The sequence below is a fragment of the Diabrotica virgifera genome, chromosome 3 (assembly GCF_917563875.1).
Source record: "Diabrotica virgifera virgifera chromosome 3, PGI_DIABVI_V3a".
Lineage (NCBI taxonomy): Eukaryota > Metazoa > Arthropoda > Insecta > Coleoptera > Chrysomelidae > Diabrotica > Diabrotica virgifera.
In genome coordinates this window covers 259,727,725-259,749,391 of record NC_065445.1, presented here as the reverse complement: position 1 = coordinate 259,749,391, position 21,667 = coordinate 259,727,725, and the positions used below count along the sequence as shown (strand labels likewise).

Sequence of the window (21,667 nt, the reverse complement as noted above, 5' to 3'; positions counted from 1 at the left end):
CCGTGTTTGTTAACCGATATTTAATTTTGAAAAAACTGAAAGGTAGAGTATTTTTTTATATGCAAAAAAAATTCAACTTGCTGTCTTCTTTATTTTCAGTGCTGCAACATTTTGAAAAAATGAATTTTTTTGCGGAAGCTCGATTGCAAAATTTATTTTGCAAAATGTATCAAACTGATCTTGAAATTTACAGTATTCTTTTATCATATCACAGAGTTTTTCTGTGTGAAATATGAAGGTCCTAAGTTTATCATAAATGGTTGAAATGGTTTTTTTATTTTTTTTTTGGAAATTATTGCTATTTTGCAACAAGGGTGACAATTTTGAAAATTTTCGGTTAATCCTAGATTGTAGGAAATTTCATTACGCAACTTTTATATTGGTGCAACTTTTCTCGAAAATGAATACTTTTAAAGTTATAATCAAAAAACCAAAAAAAAATCGAATTTTTCCTTCATTTTTTGACATTTTGATTATTTAAACAATGTTCCGGACCTTTTTGAGTGGGAGGATATCTCAGATATTATTATATCAGTTATTTTTAAGCAATTTCTGCAAAAAAATATAAGTCACCTCTCAACATCAAAATGTACTAATATTTTTACAGATGCGCCCTGGTCTATTATTAAAATGTCGGGACAAAAATTTTTGATATATTATATTGTAAAGTTTACTATTGAATAGACTTAAAAACAACCTGCTAGTTTTCACAATCAAAACTTTCCCTGTTCCAGTGTTCCCATACATCAAAATTTGTGCGATTAGACACCGTTAAGCTGTTAACAAATTTTTATATTAATATTAATAAACTTTTTTTAGTACGCGGGATCCAGGCCTATTAGGAATAGGTAGTTTTTTTATTAAGCTTTTGTAGCCCTAGAGCTAAAACGCTTATAGGTACCGGGTGTCCACTTATATTTTCCCCCATTTTAACTGCCTAAAACTTCTAAACGGTTTAATATAGAAATATGCGGTTTTCGCTGAAATGTTTTATTTTAGTAAAAGTTTTTTCTGAATGGATTGAATTTTTTATATCGCTTTCAAATACGAAATAAAAATGGCGGATTTTTGAAAAAAACTTTGTTGACTTTTTTTTAATGGAACACGCAGTATATTTTTTTGTAAATTGAAAGAAAGGTCATTTACCTATCTAGCGATATAAAGTTTTTCAAAATCTGTTGTCAAATCACTGAGTAATTAATTTTTAAAATGAGGGGTGCAACGTGGATATCACATACCTAAATAACATAACTAAGCAATTATATTATGTTATGTGATTTCCACATTGTATCTCTCAATTTAAAAATTAATTTCTCAGTCATGTGGCAACCGATTTTAAAAATTTTTATATCGCTGGATAGGTAAATGACCATTTTTTCAATGTACAAAAAAATATACTGGGTGTTTTAATAAAAAATTCAACAACGTTTTTTTTTTAATCCGCCATTTTTTTTTTAAAAGCGATATAAAAATGGTCATTTACCTAAAAACTTAAAAAACGGTTATTTATCTATCCAGCGATATAAAATTTTTTTAAATCTGTTGTCAAATGACTGAGTAATTAATTTTTAAAATGAGAGATGCAATGTGGAAATCACATAACTTGCTTAGTTATGTTATTTAGTTATGTGATATCCACGTTGCACTTCTCCTTTTAAAAATTAATTACTCAGTGATTTGACAACCGATTTTGAAAAACTTTATATCGCTAGATAGGTGAATGACCTTTCTTTCAATTTACAAAAGAATATACTGGGTGTTACATTAAAAAAGTCAACAAAGTTTTTTCCAAAAATCCGCCATTTTTATTTCGTATTTGAAAGCGATATAAAAAGTTCCGTCCATTCAGACAAAACTTTTACTAAAATAAAACATTTCAGTGAAAACCGCATATTTCTATCTTGAGCCGTTTAGAAGTTATAGGCAGTTAAAATGGGGGAAAATATAAATGAACACCCGGTATTTCTGGTTACATTTTACTTTACTTTTATAAATTTTATTAAATCACTTCTTTTTTACTCTGCCTAGAAAAATATCAGTCATTAATAATTTAAAACTGCATGAAAGATATTAATTATTAATAAAATTAACCCTATGATTATTCTCTACAGAAACGACCTTCCGATGGAAGATAAATTATCCCTCTATAAATATGGATGATCTAATAATAAACGCTAATTCCCAGTAGAAGTGATTGATTAAAGTTTCCAGAATATATTTACACTGTGCTGAAATTTCGTGTATAATTATATGCACACCCTAGTGTTTTTATTATTATTAATTAATATAATATATATTAAGTGATGAAATATTTTATAAAGAAATATTGAAACAGGGTCACCTATTTTATGCGGTTTTTCATCATAAATGATATATTTTATTATTATGTAAACCCAGGTGGAAAAAATGTTTTACAGCTCGCAATAATATTTTCAATTTAGTAGTATGAAACTTTTTAGGGTAATGCTGAAATATAATATTGCGCTCGTTAAAAATGCTTAGTTACATTGGTATTTTCAATTATAATAGTGAATGTAATAAATGAAACACATCAATCAAATATAACATGTACTGGTAGAAAAAATAATACAATTCTTGGTTGAAAAAATAATAGCAAAAATTCCATTAAATATAAAAAGCTCTAATGGAGCAAATACAACTTAGATCATCTGCTAGTATACAGTCACGGTTTAGATATAGAATCAGTGGACAGACATTCAAAAATATCCAAAAGACGGAAAACCAACCTTAGATAATCGAAAAACAGGGTTAAGAAAAATTTGTAAGAAATGGTGGTGGGGGATGAAAAAACAGAGCAGATAAGAATCTTTATAGATACTAAGTGAAACACCAAAAACTCTACTGGGGAGTACAGAATGACTTTTCTTACAAGTGATATAAGAGCAAAATAAAATGTCACTGGCGATACTTGGGAACTTGCTTCGAGTAGCCTTCCATCACTAGATCCAAAAATTATAACGAGATAAATAAACGGTTCTTCTCAGGTTATCATTGATATGATGATAACCATAAATATCGAGGGCACTACTTTCAATAATCAGGAAATTTTATCTGAATTGTGTAAAATCCAAAAACCTGATATACATGCATACAAGAGACTCAGGTATATCAGCACCTAGACCTAATAATGACATAATGCAGCTCATCGTAAAACATTAGTGCGAAACATGGAAGCACCATACTTGTGAGGAGAGACATTATTGTAACATTAACTAAAAAAAACATGACACAGGATATTGAAATTCTGACCGTCGAAATAAGAGCCTGTACAGTGACATTTATATACAATACCCCACTAGAAATTTTATCTTCCGTCTCCCAAGAAATTTCTTCTTCTGTGTCCTCAAAAAACAGATTTGATTTGTGGTCGAAGACCATAAATGTTGTGGAGTATTTTGCTAAACAAAACAACTTGGTAAAATTGCACGAGATAAAACTGCCCTATTTGTTCCAAAGCAAAATATGGAAGAAAGGTTCCAATCTGGATCTCACCTTTATAGTATGTCTCTAGAGGACCGTTGTGTTAGAAAGAAATACAAGCCTATACCAAAACCAGAGCAAAGGCTCGTGAAAATAGCTGTATACAGTACTATTGAGGCCCACAAAATACCCTTTAAACAAAGGTTTAATTTTAAAAAAGCCAAGGGAAAAAATCAAATAGTGAGAGAGAAAAAAGCAAGACAATCGATGCATGAAATATTTAGCAAATGGTAGCCCTTCTGAAGGCCTGGAAAGACCCCGAACTACCGAGTAGCTATATATCCCTACTATAACATCGGTATAAACTGTATAAAGACCTAATCTTTAACAGGATTCAGAAAAATTTAAACGCAAAAATAATCCCACAACAAGCAGGCTTCAAACCAGGCAAATCCTACAGAGACCAAATACTGACTATAATAGAGTAGACAACGGATTTGAGCAGAGAGGGATAATAGGAGTAGCTTTGGTAGACTTCACGACGGCATACGATACTGTAAGCTATAGAACTTTGCTAACTAAGATCTATAACACTTTGTTTAATTTCGATCTAGTAGATATTACTAGGTCACTGCTATAATAATAAATGCTTCTGCGTTGTGGTAAACGGAAAGAAAACCAGATAACCGACTCAGAAAAATAGCTTACCCAAGGAAGCATCCTGGCCCCATCTTTATTTAACATCTACATGAACGATCGGCCAATGTACACCAAACTGAAAGTTTTGTTTACGCTAACGAACATCGCTGTAAATTGGATAACCATCGCAAAGATTCAGGTGACAACGTAAGAGGCTTTAAAATATTATATCTACCTCTCTACTTGTTACAGACAAATCTCACTAAAACAAAACCCTGTTATTAGGGAAAGAAGTTAGACCGCCAGATCTGGTAGAATTTCATGGTAAATGGCGTATTGGAATGTAAAAACGTGAACATAATAATATTTACTTAGCGAACTGTCAATGACCCAGTAGATAATTCTATTAATGAGACCCCCAAGTAAATAACGCTCGATATCTGCGTTTAGGTACCTACAGGGTTTTTACAGTGATATCGATGTCTCTGGAACACTTCTATTTGTTTTAAACAAGAATCTTGGAATTTTGGACAGGAATGAATATAAATAGAAAATTTGTATTGCACGATTCAGTCTAAAGTAAAAATGGTATCTTATATAAGAACGTACTATTGTCGGAATAATACATGGACATTGTGTATATATGGTTTTTAATCCGGAAATATAAATTGTGTTTTAAATTATATCAATTATGTTTTAGTGTAGTGTTAAGTATAAATAAATTAAACATAAGTACAAATAAATTAAAATAAAAACTAAATAAAATAAGTGTTAAAGCTACTAATAAATTTTAAGATTAAATCTTCTCTGTCTGCAACGGTTTTTATTAGATGTTCAAAATTTATCCCTGTCCGTTGTTGGATGTTTCTTGGCCACGAGTCTTTTTCTTCCTAGTCCTTTAGTCCTCTACTTCATTTAACTATTAATTAACCATATTTTTACTTATTAGTTCTCACTATGCGACCTATGTATAATGTTTTTTCAACCTTCACTGAGTTGAAAGTTCTCGTTCTTTGCCTCACCTATGCAGCACTTTCTCGTTTAAGGTATGCGATATCCATGAAATTTTGAGGATTCCCCGGAAGATCCACATTTCAAAGGGCTCTAATTCATTTACGGTGGATGTTTTAAGGCTCAGCTGCATAGAAAGGAGTTTTTTTTTAATTTTTTTAATGGCATGGACTTTATGATATTCAGCCAGTCACAATACGAGTATTAGTGTCATGTGTAGTCTGTATGTTGAGTAAGTATCTTATAACTTTGCAAAGTCGACGTCATTGTCTTTGCAAAGAGACGCTAATTGTATCCGAACGTCTGCGGTCCCTCCGGTTAGAAAAGAGTCAAGAGTAGGATTTTAATAAACTAGTTTTATTCGAGAATCACAGAGCAGTCTTTTGGTTTTTTCGAAAGATTTTATGGCCAGTTCTATTCTCGATCTTATTTCTGAATCAGAAATTAGGCTGTTGTCGATCCAACATCCATTAAAATTAAAATCATTACAACACCATATTTTACAATTTTGTCAAATTGAAATTGGTGGCATTTACTGATTTTAAACGCCAATATCGGCCGTTCAATTTTATATGGAAATGCTATACGTGCTACAACGGCAAAAATTGCAGTTAAGTCTACACACCGGAAACCTGAAATTCTGCGATCAATCAAATATTTAGCTCACGAGATTTTTCGCTCGAGCGAATTTTGTTTCTTCACATCCGTGCAGATTACCGATACGGCCGTTTCAACACTTTTTATGTACTTTTTTAATTTTTACTTAAAATATCCGCTAGCTATTTTATACATATACTCTTTTATGCAATAAATGATAAAATGGAAATTACACTGGTTGGCTGTATACCATAGTTTAACAAAAATTACAGTGAAGTAAAACTGTCCTAGTGAAAAATTGTATATATAAAAAATTTATTTTTATAAAAATTGAAATTTTCCGAACATATTAAAATTTTGTAACGTTTTTAATTTTATTGAAACTTGCCACTTGAAAAGGTGTTAAAACCTTTCAACTATATTTAATTAGCACTAAAAATTAAAGCGATAAGAGGCGATGTTAAAATATTTCACTACTTCAAGATATGTAACAAATTAGTTGCTATTTTTAGTGAAACCTAAAAAAAATTAAACACTATTTGTTGGATAAATTAGCAAAAATAGAATTATTATATACATTTACGCAGAACCCCCCTCTCATCTCTTTGCATTGTGGCATGCCGAATAAAATAATACAAAAAAAAATGTCTCACGAAACAGTAAAAAATGCATTTAAGTTACATAAAAATGCACCTGTAAAAATGCAAATTGTTCAAAAGCTTTTTGGGTACACTTTCGAGAAAAGGATTGAATTTTGTAAAAAACAACGCATTTTATAAATAGAAACTAAGTAATTTTGTACAGTTGCTTTACTGATGTGATTGTTATTTCTTAATAGGCATATTATCAAGCAAAATCGTTTGTTAATATGCCTACTAATTGGGCCCTTATTCATTAAGAACAATCTAATTGGCAAGCTCTACTTAAATTTGCTTGTAGAAAGAATAAACCCCTTAATAACAACTAGATTTTGTTAGTGAAATCAAATTTATGTAAAATAATTTTACCAGATCTTATTTAGTTTCACCAAGATGGAGCTTCACCACATTATCTTATACGAACTAAAAAGTGGCTAAACGATAAATTTCCTGTATTATTTAACAAGGATTAATGGAATGGCCATCACGATCACCTGACTGATCGCACCTAGATTCCTTCTTGACGTGTCGTGTCTGCGCTAACTGTGCTAACAAGTTTGATAGATGAATCCCAAACCATCCTCTTAGTTTGCGTGGTCATGAAATTATTTTGCTTCAACCTACTTGTTCAAGAGTTTTCCCGTTAACTGTTATCTGTTTATCATTAGTTTGCAATGATTTTGAAATCTTGAATTTTTTTCTTAAGATTGATTTTAAAGGTCAATTTTTTTTTACATACCTAATCAACGATTTTGCTAGTCAGTCTCAGCAAAGTTTCTGCCAAAATAATAGTATTATCCTTTTACATAATGCTGTTAATTGGTGTTCCATTGGCTTTTGTCTCACCAGTTTTCCCTGAAAAGTCCTTCTCAAAAATTTCTTCAGAGTGGTAGGATGATGTGGATGAGGACGGAAGACATGTCCTTGGTAGCCGATCGTGGAGGAGAATGGCTATAGAACCACGATATAATAAATTAAGAGGTATGATACCAAAGTGTTTCAAATTCATTCGGTTTTGCGCATGACGTCAATATGTGACTAGTTAGCGGCTCCAATTTGAAATAACCCATGGATAACATGAAGAGTGGAAGCATGATGGTAACAAAATTACGGATTATTTATTTTAAGATAGAATAAATAAAATATGGAAAAAACAATGGAAAAATATTTCAAGCATATCAAAAAATTTATATTTTTCTTTACATCAAGAACTTCCTCCGCCACCTGAATACATATTTAAGTATAACCTGTCAAAGCAAGATATTTCTACTATCGTCAGATTAAAAACTCGACACGGAAAATATGAGGCACATCTGCACAAATTAGGAATAGTTAATTCATCAGTCTGTTTTTGTGATAATGTTTCGATTAGAGATTTGAAACATATTTTCTTTGAATGCAAAATTAACGAGAGATGTATAAATTAATTGTATTACAATTTACGACAAACACAAGTTCATTTTCCAATTAGTATAGAATATCTACTAAGTTGTCATAAAATGGAAATATTTAAATTACTCATAAACTACTTGAAAGAAACAAATATAGTCATTTGAGTCAGATAGGTGGGAATATAACAAAACTAATAAATTGAGGTAAAAATAAAATAAAAATCTGTGGCTAACGGACCCGCATCCAAGCCATTTTTTCACACACACATTCTTTCACATTTTTTGACAATGTCAAAACGAAATGAACGATTTGAATCAAAACAAAACCGTAGATTTTCAATTATGGATTTATTGAAGATAAAATAGGCAAATGTGCACTTAAAATAGTGATATTTCATTAAAATTATTATCACACTAAAATTATGACATTCACTGCATACAATGAGAACAACGTTATTAATACCTACTAAATTTCAACACTTTCCGTTATTAAAAAGATTTTTCTCATCTACATAAGTCCCATCTTTGAGAGGATGTGGAATCTTATTTTCGTTAGGGTCGATTTCTCATACCTGCGTTAATCTATGGTTCAGTTGAACCGGGTTCACGGGTGATCTCCGGTTCTGTTTGGAATGCATTTCTCATTGCGCGTTCATGTCAGTGCTCGTTCTACAGCTTTCGAGAAATGCCAATAGATGGCAAAAGGTAAAAACAGTCGCCATTTTGAACTACCTTTTTTATGCTGTTTTTGAATAAAGTTAAATTTAAGTATTTATAGTCAAATAGTCATTTTAATAATTATAAATAAATATTATAAAAACACAAATAATGTTATCGTTTATCGTTAGGCTTAATATAATAAAATAGGATATATTTATATTATGACAGCGTTTCGTGTTAATACAACGCATGCGTAGTCCATGAAATCATCTGAACTGAGTTCTGAAATCTTTGAACGGCCGAATTCCACCGTTCAAGCATCGTTCAAGTTTAAACTGCCATCGGTTGAACGGGAATTGAGAAAGACGATTTTGACTTTAAACTGACGTTTACTAGAAGTTCAGGTTAAACTGGAGTTGAACTCGATATGAGAAATTGGCCCTTAGAGGTTTGGTCATCACATCTGTAACTTGTTCTGCAGTGGACATTTGTGTGAAAGTGTGAAGGCTTTTTATTGTAGGGGGGCAAATTTATTGAAGGAACAGTTTCTTTTTTTAAGCATCTATAAAAATGTTTTTGGGTGTATCCTAGTAGTTTCCTGTTGTATCCTGGTGTGTGTGGTTCGATTAAGTAAAAGTCATTATAAAGTGTTCCGTCTTTAAAACCACTTTTATGCAAGAAATAGTGAAACAAATTGGGAGGTGAGTTTCACAACTATCAATGTATTTACCATTCATCACCTGGGATTACTAAGTTTTCTGTTTTAAAGACGTAGAAAGTAATTGCATACAAATAAACAAGACAAAACTAACCTAAAACCATAAATTTTAAAAAGATATCGCTCTGGTTTTTTGTGCGTTATTGACAAAAATTAAGTATAGTATAAAGCGTTCCATACACGTAAAATTAATAAAATACAATAAAAATATGCCTGATAGTCAAGATCGTGAATTTACGAAATTAAAAGAGTTTATTAAGGAAGAGAACAAGAGATTATCTGAATATTTCATATCTAGTCTTAAGGAGGAAGTAGCCTTCTTAAAAAAAGACATTGATGAACTGAAAGTTGAGAAAGAAAAACAAACTATTAGAGTTAAAAGACTGGAAACTGAAAATGTAGAACTAAAAAATCAAATTGAACGAATTGAAAATAAACTAAGAAAAAATAATATTGTTATTTTCGGCTTAAATGTACAAAAGTCAACACTTCTTGAGGATATCATCCAAGAGTTGAATCAGAGACTGGATATAAGTTTAGTAAATTCAGATATCAGTGGTTTCAATGTCTTTGGTAAAAATCCAACAAATAAATCAGTACTGGTAGAATTCGCAACATATTCAGCAAAAATTAGTGTTCTAAAAAAGTGCAAGCTTCTAAAAGGTACAACGGTGTTCATCGCCGAAGATCTATCCCCATCTCAACAAGCAGTAAGAAAGGAATTATTAAAATACCAATCTGAACTCAGGTCGTCAGGTAAAACGGTGAAGTTGAGAGGAAATAGGCTTATAGTTGATGGTCAATCTTTAACACTGGAAAAACTGTCTATTACTACTACTAACAAGACTGCTGAAGTAACCGACACATTATTGGATGAAACCAGAAAAACAAATCGTTACCCCACTAGAGCAGCATCTTCAAAAAATTAAATTTTTTTTACTGTATATTGTACTTATAGTTTTTTTTTCATCTTTTTTTGTTTTCTAGAATATTTTTAATTTAATAATCATTAATACTGGTACGCTATATTAATTATTGTAACATGAATTCGTTTCTGGAATACATTAATTACACTCCTATTGATACAAAAGTAGTTGACTCCATAAACGAATATAATTTGTGTTCCAATAAGAACTACTCTTTTCGTATTTTGCACCAAAATATTAGGTCCATTATTAAAAATTTTGATGAGTTTAATATTTACACACAACAAATAGAAAATGATATTGATTGTTTTGTATTAACTGAGACCAGACAAGTGGCATGTATAGATATTTTTAAATTGGATGGATATAATATCCATTATAACGAGGGTAATTTCAATCAAAATGACGGTGTGATAATATTCATAAAAAATAACCTTGACTACGAGGTGGAAATAGTAGAGGTTAACATTTTTAAATTCTTAAAATTAAAAATTAAACTCAATAACATAATGATACTTATTACAGCAATATACCGTTCGCCTGCAACCTCAGAAAGTGCGTTTATTGTAGCCTTAGAAAGTTATTTAAATATAATAAAAGCAGAACCAATCACATATAACATTATTGTTGGCGATATTATTATTGACATACTTGCAGACGATGAAATCGCTAATACTTATTTAAATTTACTGTCCGAATATAATTTTCATTCATTAATAAACAAAATAACGAGACCAAATAAATCGGGAGGTAGCTGTATAGATCATATGTTTGTTAAATCCACTAAAGAGTCTATTGAAGATATTTGCTCTCCTTTCATTATTACATCTTTAACTACCGATCACTTCTGTACAATAGGAGAACTAAACATTAACATGAACATTATTTGTAAAAAAAATATTAATAAATTTAAAAATAGTTACATTAATTATAACACATTAAGAGAAATACTAAGAAAGTATGATTGGAGCGAAATTTTCCTTTTACGTGACGTACAAGATATTGCAACTAAAATTGTAACAACTCTTCAAAAGAAAATAAAAGAATCTACTTATGAAAAAAAAAATAAAACGGAACGAAGTTAAACGGAAAAAATGGATAACGTCTGGCATAATAAAATCAATAGACACAAAAAATAAATTATATAAAAAAATGATCCAAAATCCACATAATGAAATTCTTAAACAAGAATACAAAAATTACAAAAATTTTTTGACAAATTTAATAAAAAATACTAAGGCAGAATATTTCAAAAACGTAATTACTAACAAACCCGATAGTAGAAATACGTGGAAGGTTATTCGTGAACTGACCCAAACTGAGGTAAATTCTGTAGGCGTTAAACAGTTAGTAGAGGGTGACCGGATTATGAACTCTGATTTGGATATCGCTAATACCTTCAATAATTATTTTTCAGCTATTGGTGAAAAACTGGCTAACAATATAAAAAAACCGCCATCCAATAGTCCGAATAGAATCTCAGTCGCTCAAAGTGCTTTTTTTGATCCAATAGCTGAAAATGAAGTTATAGCGATTATTCAATCCCTTAAGTTGAATAAAGCTCCCGGACCTGATTTATTAAAGGCAGAAATATTAAAAGAAGTTTCAGGAGAAATTGTATCCCCTTTAACATATTTATTAAATAAAATTATAGAAAATGGAAAATGTCCAACAGAATTTAAAGACGCAATTATCAAACCTGTATATAAATCAGGAAATAAGGATTTAAGCCAAAATTACCGCCCAATTTCACTAATCTCAAGCCTTGCAAAAATTATGGAAAAAGCGATTAAAACTCGGATGCTAAAATTTTTAGACCTACATAAAATCATATCTAATAATCAATTTGGCTTTGTTGAAGGCAGAGGTACAGATGATGCAATTGCTTCACTAATGGGTTGCATTTATGATTCAGTTGATAGAGGTAAGCCCACATTATGTGTATTTTTAGACTTGGCTAAAGCTTTCGACACAGTAAGCCATGAGCAACTCTTGGAAACTTTGGCTGATGTAGGTTTCAGAGGCAACGTATTAAGATTTTTTGAAAGTTATCTAGATAATAGGGTACAAAGGGTAAAAATAAATGAAAGTATGAGTGAGAGAAATGTGGTGAAGTACGGTGTTCCGCAAGGAACGATTCTTGGTCCATTGTTGTTTATAATTTATGTTAATAATTTATTGTCAATGAAATTAAAAGGTAAAATTATTAGTTATGCAGATGACACAGCTGTACTGTATACTGCAGATAATTGGGAGAATCTAAAATTATTGGCTGAAGAAGATTTAAAAAATTGTTTTGATTGGTTTGCACACAAACAACTAACTGTTAACTTCACAAAAACTTTCTTTTTGCCTTTTGGATCTTACAAAACAAGTCTGCCTAACTACGAAACACTAATAATATCCAATGAAGGATATAAGGATCAACATATTCTGTCTGCTCATTCTGTAAAGTATTTGGGAATTACAATTGATAGTCATTTAAAATGGAACCTACATATTGCGAATGTGACTAAAAACCTTCGAAGTTTACTCTATAAATTTAAATACTTAATAGTGTAGGAAACAGAGGTTGAACCTTGCAAAATGGACACAAGTCCGGTTTTATTTTTTTTCTGGCATATCAAGGGGTGCTTATTATAAGACTAACTTTTTCTGAAAAAATCTCGCCCCGGAACCCCCCTTTTCACCCCCCTTTTAAAGGGGGTAATTTATGGTTTTTGCAGAACGTAGCCTTTCCTGTACCTTTTACAAAAAATTTCTTTTATAGAAATATGAAGAGGACTATATTTTCTACGATTTATTTCCGACAGCATCTCTCTATCATCCACCGTTTAGCAAGGGTGGCGCCTCAAAGTTGAAAAGTTTTTAAAAAAGATGTTTTTAAAAAATATATATTTTTCCCTAACTGTAACGGAAATTAAAAAGAAATGCTACGAAAATTATTCACAAATAAATTATTGATTTTTTGGTATAGGTTTCACTTAAGGGTAATTGTCCTTTTTTTAATTACAGGGTGTTACATTTTAAAAAACCCCTTTTTATACCATCTGAACCGTTTATGCTAGAGTAAAAAGACTTTCAGCGATTACCCATGTACTGGTGTTATTTACAAATTTGTATAATGCACCCCCATTTTTCCCCAGAACCACCAAAAAAAAAAAGAAGAATTAATAAATAAAGTGATTTTCTTGGAATCCTTCACACACAATGCCCTTCATTAATATGCTTTATATATCATTTTGTGCAAGTTATTATTACCCATGCATGGACACTAAAAGCGATTTCCTAGTGCAACCCTTGTAGCCAAAAACAATAAATAAAATGGGGGGTTGAAAATTTTTTTTTGTTTTTTGCTTTTTGATCCATATGGGCATATGCTTCATCAATAGTGCTTCTCAAAAATATATATGGTTATTGCAACATCCCTGCTCAAACCACCGCTATCCTTGAAAATATACTGCAGAAACTACCCCTATACCTTATCCAGCAGGTTTTTACGATTTTCTCATTACCTATTCATTTTTTTTAAACAAAACTTATACAAGGTTAAAGACCACTATTTACTCTAAAAATTAGGTCCTATTCATTTTTTTCGTTTAAGCCACCGTTACGGCACAGTGGCGCCGTAAACCTCATATATGCTTTGACGGCCTCCAGTTTTTGTTTATTTTTTCGTCATCTGTTTGTTTTATTGATAAAGTACTGATGTAAAATAAAACAACACAGTGTAACCTACAAATCATGACCTATGCACATTTTACATTCTTTACTCCCCAAAGCTACAGTGGTGGCCCAAAATAAATTTTTTCATATTTTCGCCACCTACACGAATTTTATTGCGTTAATGCTACCTTAATAGCACAATATTCACCCCTAAGTGGTCGCTAAGCAGTGGCGGATCCAGGGAGGGGAGATGGCGGCGATCACCCCCACCCCTCTCAAACCAAGTGATATTATATTTGAAGATTATAAAAATATTCATTTATTTTTATAGAAATACTTATATTATATTAATATTATTTTTATAAGAATGACTTTTTATGCTTTAGCGACAGTGGCGGATCCAGCATCGTTAAGAGGGGGGTGCCAATTGGTTAAATTTCTATAAAAATAAATGAATATTTTTATAATCTTTGAATATAATATCACTTGGTTTGAGAGGGGGGGAGGTGATCACCCCCATCACCCCTCCCTGGATCCGCCACTGCGTAGGGACCACCTAAGGGTAAATATTGTGCTGTTAAGGTAGCATTAATGCAATAAAATGCATGTAGGTGGCGAAAATATGCAAAAATTTATTTTGGGCCACCACTGTGGCTTTGGGGAGCAAAGAATGTAAAATGTGCATAAGTCATAATTTGTAGGTTACACTGTGTTGTTTTATTTTGCATAAGTACTTTATCAATAAAACGAACAGATGACGAAAAAAAAAAACAAAAACTGGAGCCCGCCAAAGCATATATGAGGTTTATGGCGAAACTGTGCCGTAACGGTTGCTTTTACGAAAAAATGAATAGGGCATAATTTTTAGAGTAAATAGTGGTCTTTAACTTTGTATAAGTTTTGTTTACAAAGAATACATAGGTAATGAGAAAATCGTAAAAACATGCTCGCCAAGGGATAGGGGTAGTTTCTGCAGTATATTTTCAAGGATGGGGGTGGTTTTCGCAGAGATATTGCAATAACCATATATATTTTTGAAAAGCACTATTGATGAAGCATATGCCCATATGGATCAAAAAGCAAAAAACAAAAAAAAATTTCAACCCCCCAATTTATTTATTTTTTTTTTGCTACAGGGGTTGCACTAGGAAATTGCTTTTGGTGTCCATGCATGAATAATAATAACGTGCACAAAATGATATATGAAGCATATTAATAAAGTGCATTGTGTGTGAAGGATTCCAAGAAAATCAATTTATTTATTAATTCTTCTTTTTTTGGGGTAGTTCCGGGGAAAAAATGGGGGTGCATTATACAAATTTGTAAATAGCACCAGTACATGGGTAATCGCTGAAAGTCTTTTTACTCTAGCATAAACGGTTCAGATGGTATAAAAAGAGGTTTTTTAAAATGTAACACCCTGTAATTAAAAAAAGGGCAATTACCCTTAAGTGAAACCTATACCAAAAAATCAGTCAATTATTTGTGAATAATTGCCGCAGGATTTCTTCTTAATTTCCGTTCGAGTTAGGTAAAAATATATTTTTTTTAAAAACATCTTTTTTAAAAACTTGTCAAATTTAGGGCGCCACCGCCGCTAAACGGTGGATGATAGAGAGATGGTGTTGGAAATAAATCGTAGAAAATATAGTCCTCTTCATATTTCTAAAAAAGAAATTTTTTGTAAAAGTTACAGGAAGGGCTACGTTTCGCAAAAACCACAAATTACCCCCTTTAAAGGGGTGAAAAGGGAGGTTCCGGGGCGAAATTTTTTCAGAAAAAGTTAGTCTTATAATAAGCACCCCTTGATATACCTGAAAAAAAATAAAACCGGACTTGTGTCCATTTTGCAAGGTTCAACCTTTGTTTCCTACACTATAAGCAATATTTTAGAACAGCGCCTTTTAAAAACTATGTACTTTGCCTTAGTAGAATCTAGATTATGCTATGGGATTCTTGGGTGGGGCGGGGCGTATGGCAATCATTTGGAACAACTAAATGTCGTCCAAAGAAAAATTTTAAAATCAATTTATCGCAAGCCCAAGCTTTACTCCACTGAATTATTATACAAGGAAACTAATATTTTTGATATTAGGCAGCTTTATTTTAAAGCGGTTACTGTATATCAATATAAAAATAAACAAACACTACAGTTTCCCTTGCATGATTACTCCACCAGAAACAGGAATAAAGCGATACCCCCAAAAAGTGAAAAAACAATTGGACAGCGTTGTTTCACTTACCTAGGACCTAGGTCCTTTAACGTTTTACCCATAAATGTTCAGAATGTCAAGAACATAAAACAATTTAAAAATAAATTAAAGAAATATATTATAGATACGCCTCTTTCAGTAATACATGAATTAATTGAAGTTAGAAAATAAAACAAGTGTTTGAATATTGGACTCATAGTTGTTGTACTTAATTGTGTTTTTTTTCTCATTTGTTGCTGTTATTTTTTGATAAATACATCGTAGGGATGCTGTATTTTTAAATTTTTTCCAGATTTTGAAATATAATTATTTTCTTTAATTATTTAAGTATTCAAAAAACAATGTAATGCTCTTTGCTTTTTCTTTGTTCTCTTATTATTAAGTAATAGATATTATATTATTGTATTGCCTGTGAAAAGATAGTGTGTACCTACTCAGGATATTTTTGTTACATAATGAACCAAATTGACCACTGCACAAGCATTCTGCTTCAAGTGGTATTTTTGTGTTTATTTATAGGGAATTATAATGATTTTAATGTATTACCATTGTATGTATTGTATCTTTTCTCTGAATAAACATTATTTATTATTTATATTATTTTTATATTATAGTTCATGTTTTAAATTTATCTTTAGTGAAATGGTTAGAACAAATGCGAGCAGTATTTAAATTAAAATTGTCTTCACGTCAGCATCTTTACTACCAAACACTTCTCACACTTTTGTCTTTTTGGAATCTAAAAAACTTTACATCGTTTGTAAAATAATTTGATTGGTTGTTCACATTACAACCTGCCATAGCACACCTCATTTTGCACCAACATTTGTTTTTTTATTTTTTTATTTTTATGTAATTATGTTTATTTACAATCTACATCATTAAAAGAGTATTAAGTAAATTTGTTCCATGTTTTTGGGCATGAAGATGAGACTTCCAATGATGTCTCGTCTTATTCTATTTATGTTAAAGTTTTAAAATAGGTCCTGAGGCCAGGTTCTATCTAGTCTCCTTGTGTCAGGGCCATTATGGAATAATTCTCTTACTAACTCATTTTCATGGTGAATGGTACGCTCGTTTTATGATTCCGAGGCTCGATGGATTTCTTCTCTGATGAAAGGTATATTTAAGTCTTCGTAAAGTGTTTGATTAGTTACATACCATGGTGCATCCACTATTGATCTTAGAATTTTAGACTCAAATCTTTGGATGATATTCAGTGATGTTGACTTTGCACAGCCCCAGAGGTGTAGTCCGTAGTACCAAATAGGTTTGAGTATTGCTTTGTACAGAAGAATTTTGTTTTGGATGTTGAGTTTTGATCTGCGTTCAAGGAGCCAATGCATTTGCCGAAATTTTAAGTCTAGTTGTCTTCTTTTAGTCTGTATATGTTTTTTCCAAGTAAGACGTTGGTCAATATGGAGGCCAAGGTATTTAGCGTGTGTTACTGTTGGTATTCGTACATTTTACATTCTTACAGGTGGGCATGTGTTGTGGCGGTTTGTAAACGTTATTTGAGATGATTTTGTTTTATTTACTTTTGTAGATACTGTGTAGAGTGAGAAAAGCAGGGGCCCGAGAACACTACCTTGCGGAACTCCGGAGTTAATAGGACAGAGGATTGTTGGTCTTTGAATTTTACTGAGAAAGATCTATTTGATAAGTAGGATTTGATTAGGAGGAAATAGTTACTAGATAGTGTTAATTGTACTTTGTAAAGCAGAACTCTGTGCCAAACTTTGTCAAACGCTTGTGAGATATCTAGGAATACAGCGTTGCAGTATTTCTTTTCTTCGAGAGTTTTGATATTTTATTTACTATTCGATGGACTTGTTGTGTAGTAGAGTAATTTTCCCGAAAACCAAACTGATGTTCTGGTAGTAATGTTAGGAATTCATGATCTGCGTATATTATTTGTAGCAGCAATCTCCCAAAAACTTTGCTAACGATTGGGAGTAGGCTGATTGGTCGATAAGATGTTACTTCATTGGGCGCTTTGCCTGGCTTAAGGATCATTATGATTTCTGCAAATTTCCATATTTTTGGAAAGTATGATAAACTTAGCATGCGATTAAATATTACTGTTAGCATGATAATGGCCTTACGAGGAAGTTGTTTTAGTACTTGTGCCGATATAAAGTCATAACCTGGAGCTTTTCGTGAGTTGAGTTGGTTATTTCTTTCTTGACTTCTATAGGAGTAAAACTTTTGATTGGATGGGACATTTGACAAGCTGCGCTAATTAGTTCTTCCACTTCTTCATCAGGGTCTGTTGGCGCGGTTTGAAATACACTCGTAAGATGTTCAGCAAAGACGTCCGCTTTTTCTTTGTTGGAACGAGACCATTCACCATTTGGTTTATGGAGGGGAGGAATCAATATTTGTAAATTGGAAATAATATTGACAATAAAACAATCGTTGAAAGCTTATAACCTGTATAGTATAAATAGCAGAAACAAACAACAAATGACATAGTGACAAAAATGTCGGGATCGTCATGTATTGACGTCACTTGACATTTGACTGGAGCTGCGTCGTGTCATATCTTCGGTTTTATTATATCATGCTATAGAACGTAACGAATGGAGAGGTTTGCTGAGAGAGACCAAGGCAAGGAATGGACTGTATAGGGCTTTTCATCGATTGTCATTTGTTTCGAGCTTGTGTCTTATGTTGTATAATCTGTTTATAATATTAATATACATGGATTATACGACATATGACAGAAGCTCGAAACAAATGACTGTGAGTGAAAAGCCCTATTAGGATGAACGGATGCATTGAAGAGTAGTGGTTATAACTCACAGCCCTGTCTTATCCTTCCTTTAATTTCTATTTCTTCTGACGTATTTTCGTTGTACATTCCATTATTTGTCGTTTATAATATACATTTTTAATGCTTATAATATATTCAGAAGGTTATTAATTACAGTCTGTTTTGTTTGCTTTGAAGGCTTCCAAAATCTGTTTTTAGCGGACTTTCTTTTTACGAGAGCATTTTTTGATGATATTTTTATTTTCTATTGTCATTTTTTTATTTATCTTTTTTTTTAACTAAGACGGACTCTAACGGCGCGCGGCGTAGAAAATAGCCGTTCAGCCAATCACAACATGCTAATATTTTCTAAGCAACAGAATGAAAATTGTCAAGTTTTTCTAATACTATAATATAAATTTCGCGTTAAAATAATTATACAGAGAGTTCCAACGATTTGGTCCCACCCCCAGTAACCAAGAGTTTCTTCAGAATTTAAAAAAACATGTCAATTTGTATTGAAATAAGGACGCATTTTTATTCAAAATTCGTCCCCCTTTCCCTACCCCGCATCAACCAACAGTTTTTTTAAATAGCAAGTGTGGCTGAGTGGCACATCATTTGAAACGTATTTTTATTCTCCACAGAACCCTTTAATTTTTTTTAAATTGCGATTTTGCGGAATAATATAACTTTATAGATAATTTTGGATTTAACTAATTTGTAATAGATTTGTTAAGTCCAAATATTATCTTCAAACTTATTAGATAAATTAAAAAAAAATAGAGCATCAGTAGGGGTTACATTAAAGGGTATGAATTTTGCATAAAAATTCGTCCCTCTTACATTAAAAATGGCGTGTTTTTTTTTAAATTTGAAGAAGCTCTTGGTTTCTGAGTTTCTGGGGGGGATCAAATTTTCGTTGGAACAGACTGTATAGGATTAGATAGGGATAAAACATGGACACTTTTCTCATCTAGGAAGCAATCAAGACAAGACATTGTTTTAAGACAAACTAGACTAGGTCATGTACGAAAGGTAACGACAGATTAGGTAAAACAGATGTTAAGATTCTTATAACACTTAAATATTTAGCTTGAATTTGCAAATAAATTTTATTAAATAACAAACTGTGGAGAAAAAATTTTGATATTGATTAATTTTTTATTAGATCTTCCGTTTGTTTTATATATTGTTAAATTCAAAGAAAATATGTACTATATATTTTTTGAAATGTTTTATTTACAATCTGTCCTTGAATGAGAACAATAGGTAAATTATTTGACAAAAGTTAAAAATTTTACCTGTAGAGGAGATCCAGTGATCACCCTCTTTAATGACAGAAAGAAGATATGATTCAAATTTATTTAAATTTTGACTCAATATGGGAAGTCAGATCAACAAAATAGGGAAGAATAGGAGGACCTAAAGACATTTCATCTGGGACGATATTGAAGCAGAATAACAAAATATGGCACAAAGCAAAACAAATGGCGGAAACTGGGAAAATTATCCTTTTTGGAAAAAGACCAGTCAACTCTTTCATCATTAGGATGCCATTGCTTGTTATATGTCTTCTAAGTATACTATCACTATAACTTTTTTCAGATTTTGCTTTTAAGTTAAGGAATTAATTAAGCAAGATTATCAGAAATACAGGGTTTCACAATTCCATAACTATCTCACTGCTTAATTATGTTTGTTGACTGTTGATATTATCTAAACAAGTGACTGATCTAGTTGTAGCTCTAGTATATTAGTTGGGTATTATTTATGATTAACCCAAAAATTGAACTTAGATTTTTGAAAGCAACATTGAAATATCTAATTATTATTTTTTCTAAAAAATTAGCAGAGCAAGACAGTAATGTATTTTCAAGTAGCTCTAGAAAAACTATAAAATGTCCATTTTCTGTTCTATATAGTGTTACTTACTAGAATAGTTTTAAGATCTGCAACGTACAACATTCACCATCAAATTCACATGATATAAGTATATGAACTAATCTGATCAGAGTTTGCTAACGATTTTTGTTAAATATAAAACAACACAGATAATTATTTTTATGATAATTATTCTGTGTCTGATAATTACTTTTATATTACAAATGCCAATTTTTTGTATCGGACTTCAAATTTCAAAATAGAAAAGGCGTATAGCAACATCCAAAAATGCAACACTGCTAACGTATAATATATAAAAATCGTGTATAGGAAAAAACTGTTGCACATACCTATGCCATATCGCAGTCATACTATAATTCCACACCAACACAAATAAAATACAAAGTCCAACGAAAGAGAAAAAATGAAAAAGTTCGAAACGAGCGCTTTAGAGTAGATAGATCTGGCGTCGGCGTCGTCTTTTCACGGGCGTCGCGACGTGAGCCAACGTATCGCGGTTATTTCCGTCCGTGGCCGCAGCTGAACTGACGGCGTCGAGTTGGAAAACGGCGTCACGGCCTTACGAATACCAACGACGGTTTTCACCTCGTAGTGTATATTACCTGTAGTGCCAACGACGCGCGCATATTTCACATTCAAGAAATTATTATGGCACAATGTGTGAATGCTTTTGTTGCAACAACAAATATTAGAATATCGGCACCAAATAACAAAAATGATAAATTTTTTAATTTAGCAATAATAATAATAATGTCCCCTGCAGGATTGGAAATGGGGCCCCCTTTGAAAATTTACTAAATGTGACTTCTGTAACAAAAACTTATACAGCGAGGATGTTTGAGTTGGAATAAATTCATTTTCTCGGGAATGGGCGACTCTGGAGATAAATCCCGAAACAGGTCGATTTTTATTTTTAAATTATAATTTTTTGGCATACACAATATACTAGTGACGTCATCCATCTGGGCATGATGACCTAATCGATAATTTTTTAAATGAGAATAGGGGTTGTGTAATAGCTCATTCGAAAGCTTATTCAATTCTCTATTCCCTAATATAAACATTAGCATAATTATTTTTACGCCCAATTTCTTTTTAAATTTAATT

General features: G+C 31.7%; 1 protein-coding gene across 6 annotated transcripts in view; it reads right to left on the bottom strand.

Moving 5' to 3' along the window:
* LOC114324758 (uncharacterized) overlaps positions 1–21,106 on the bottom strand; it is a 1,163,158-nt gene extending 1,142,052 nt beyond the window's left edge. For 4 of the 6 annotated variants that reach the window (XM_050646134.1, XM_028272597.2, XM_050646136.1 and 1 more), the window contains exon 1: positions 20,890–21,105. The gene's annotated coding sequence lies outside the window, so the exon portion shown is untranslated. Of the gene's footprint in view, positions 1–20,889 lie in introns of all 6 variants that reach the window. The other 2 variants (XM_050646138.1, XM_050646137.1) reach the window with 2 other exon arrangements.
* Positions 21,107–21,667: the final 561 nt, after the last annotated feature.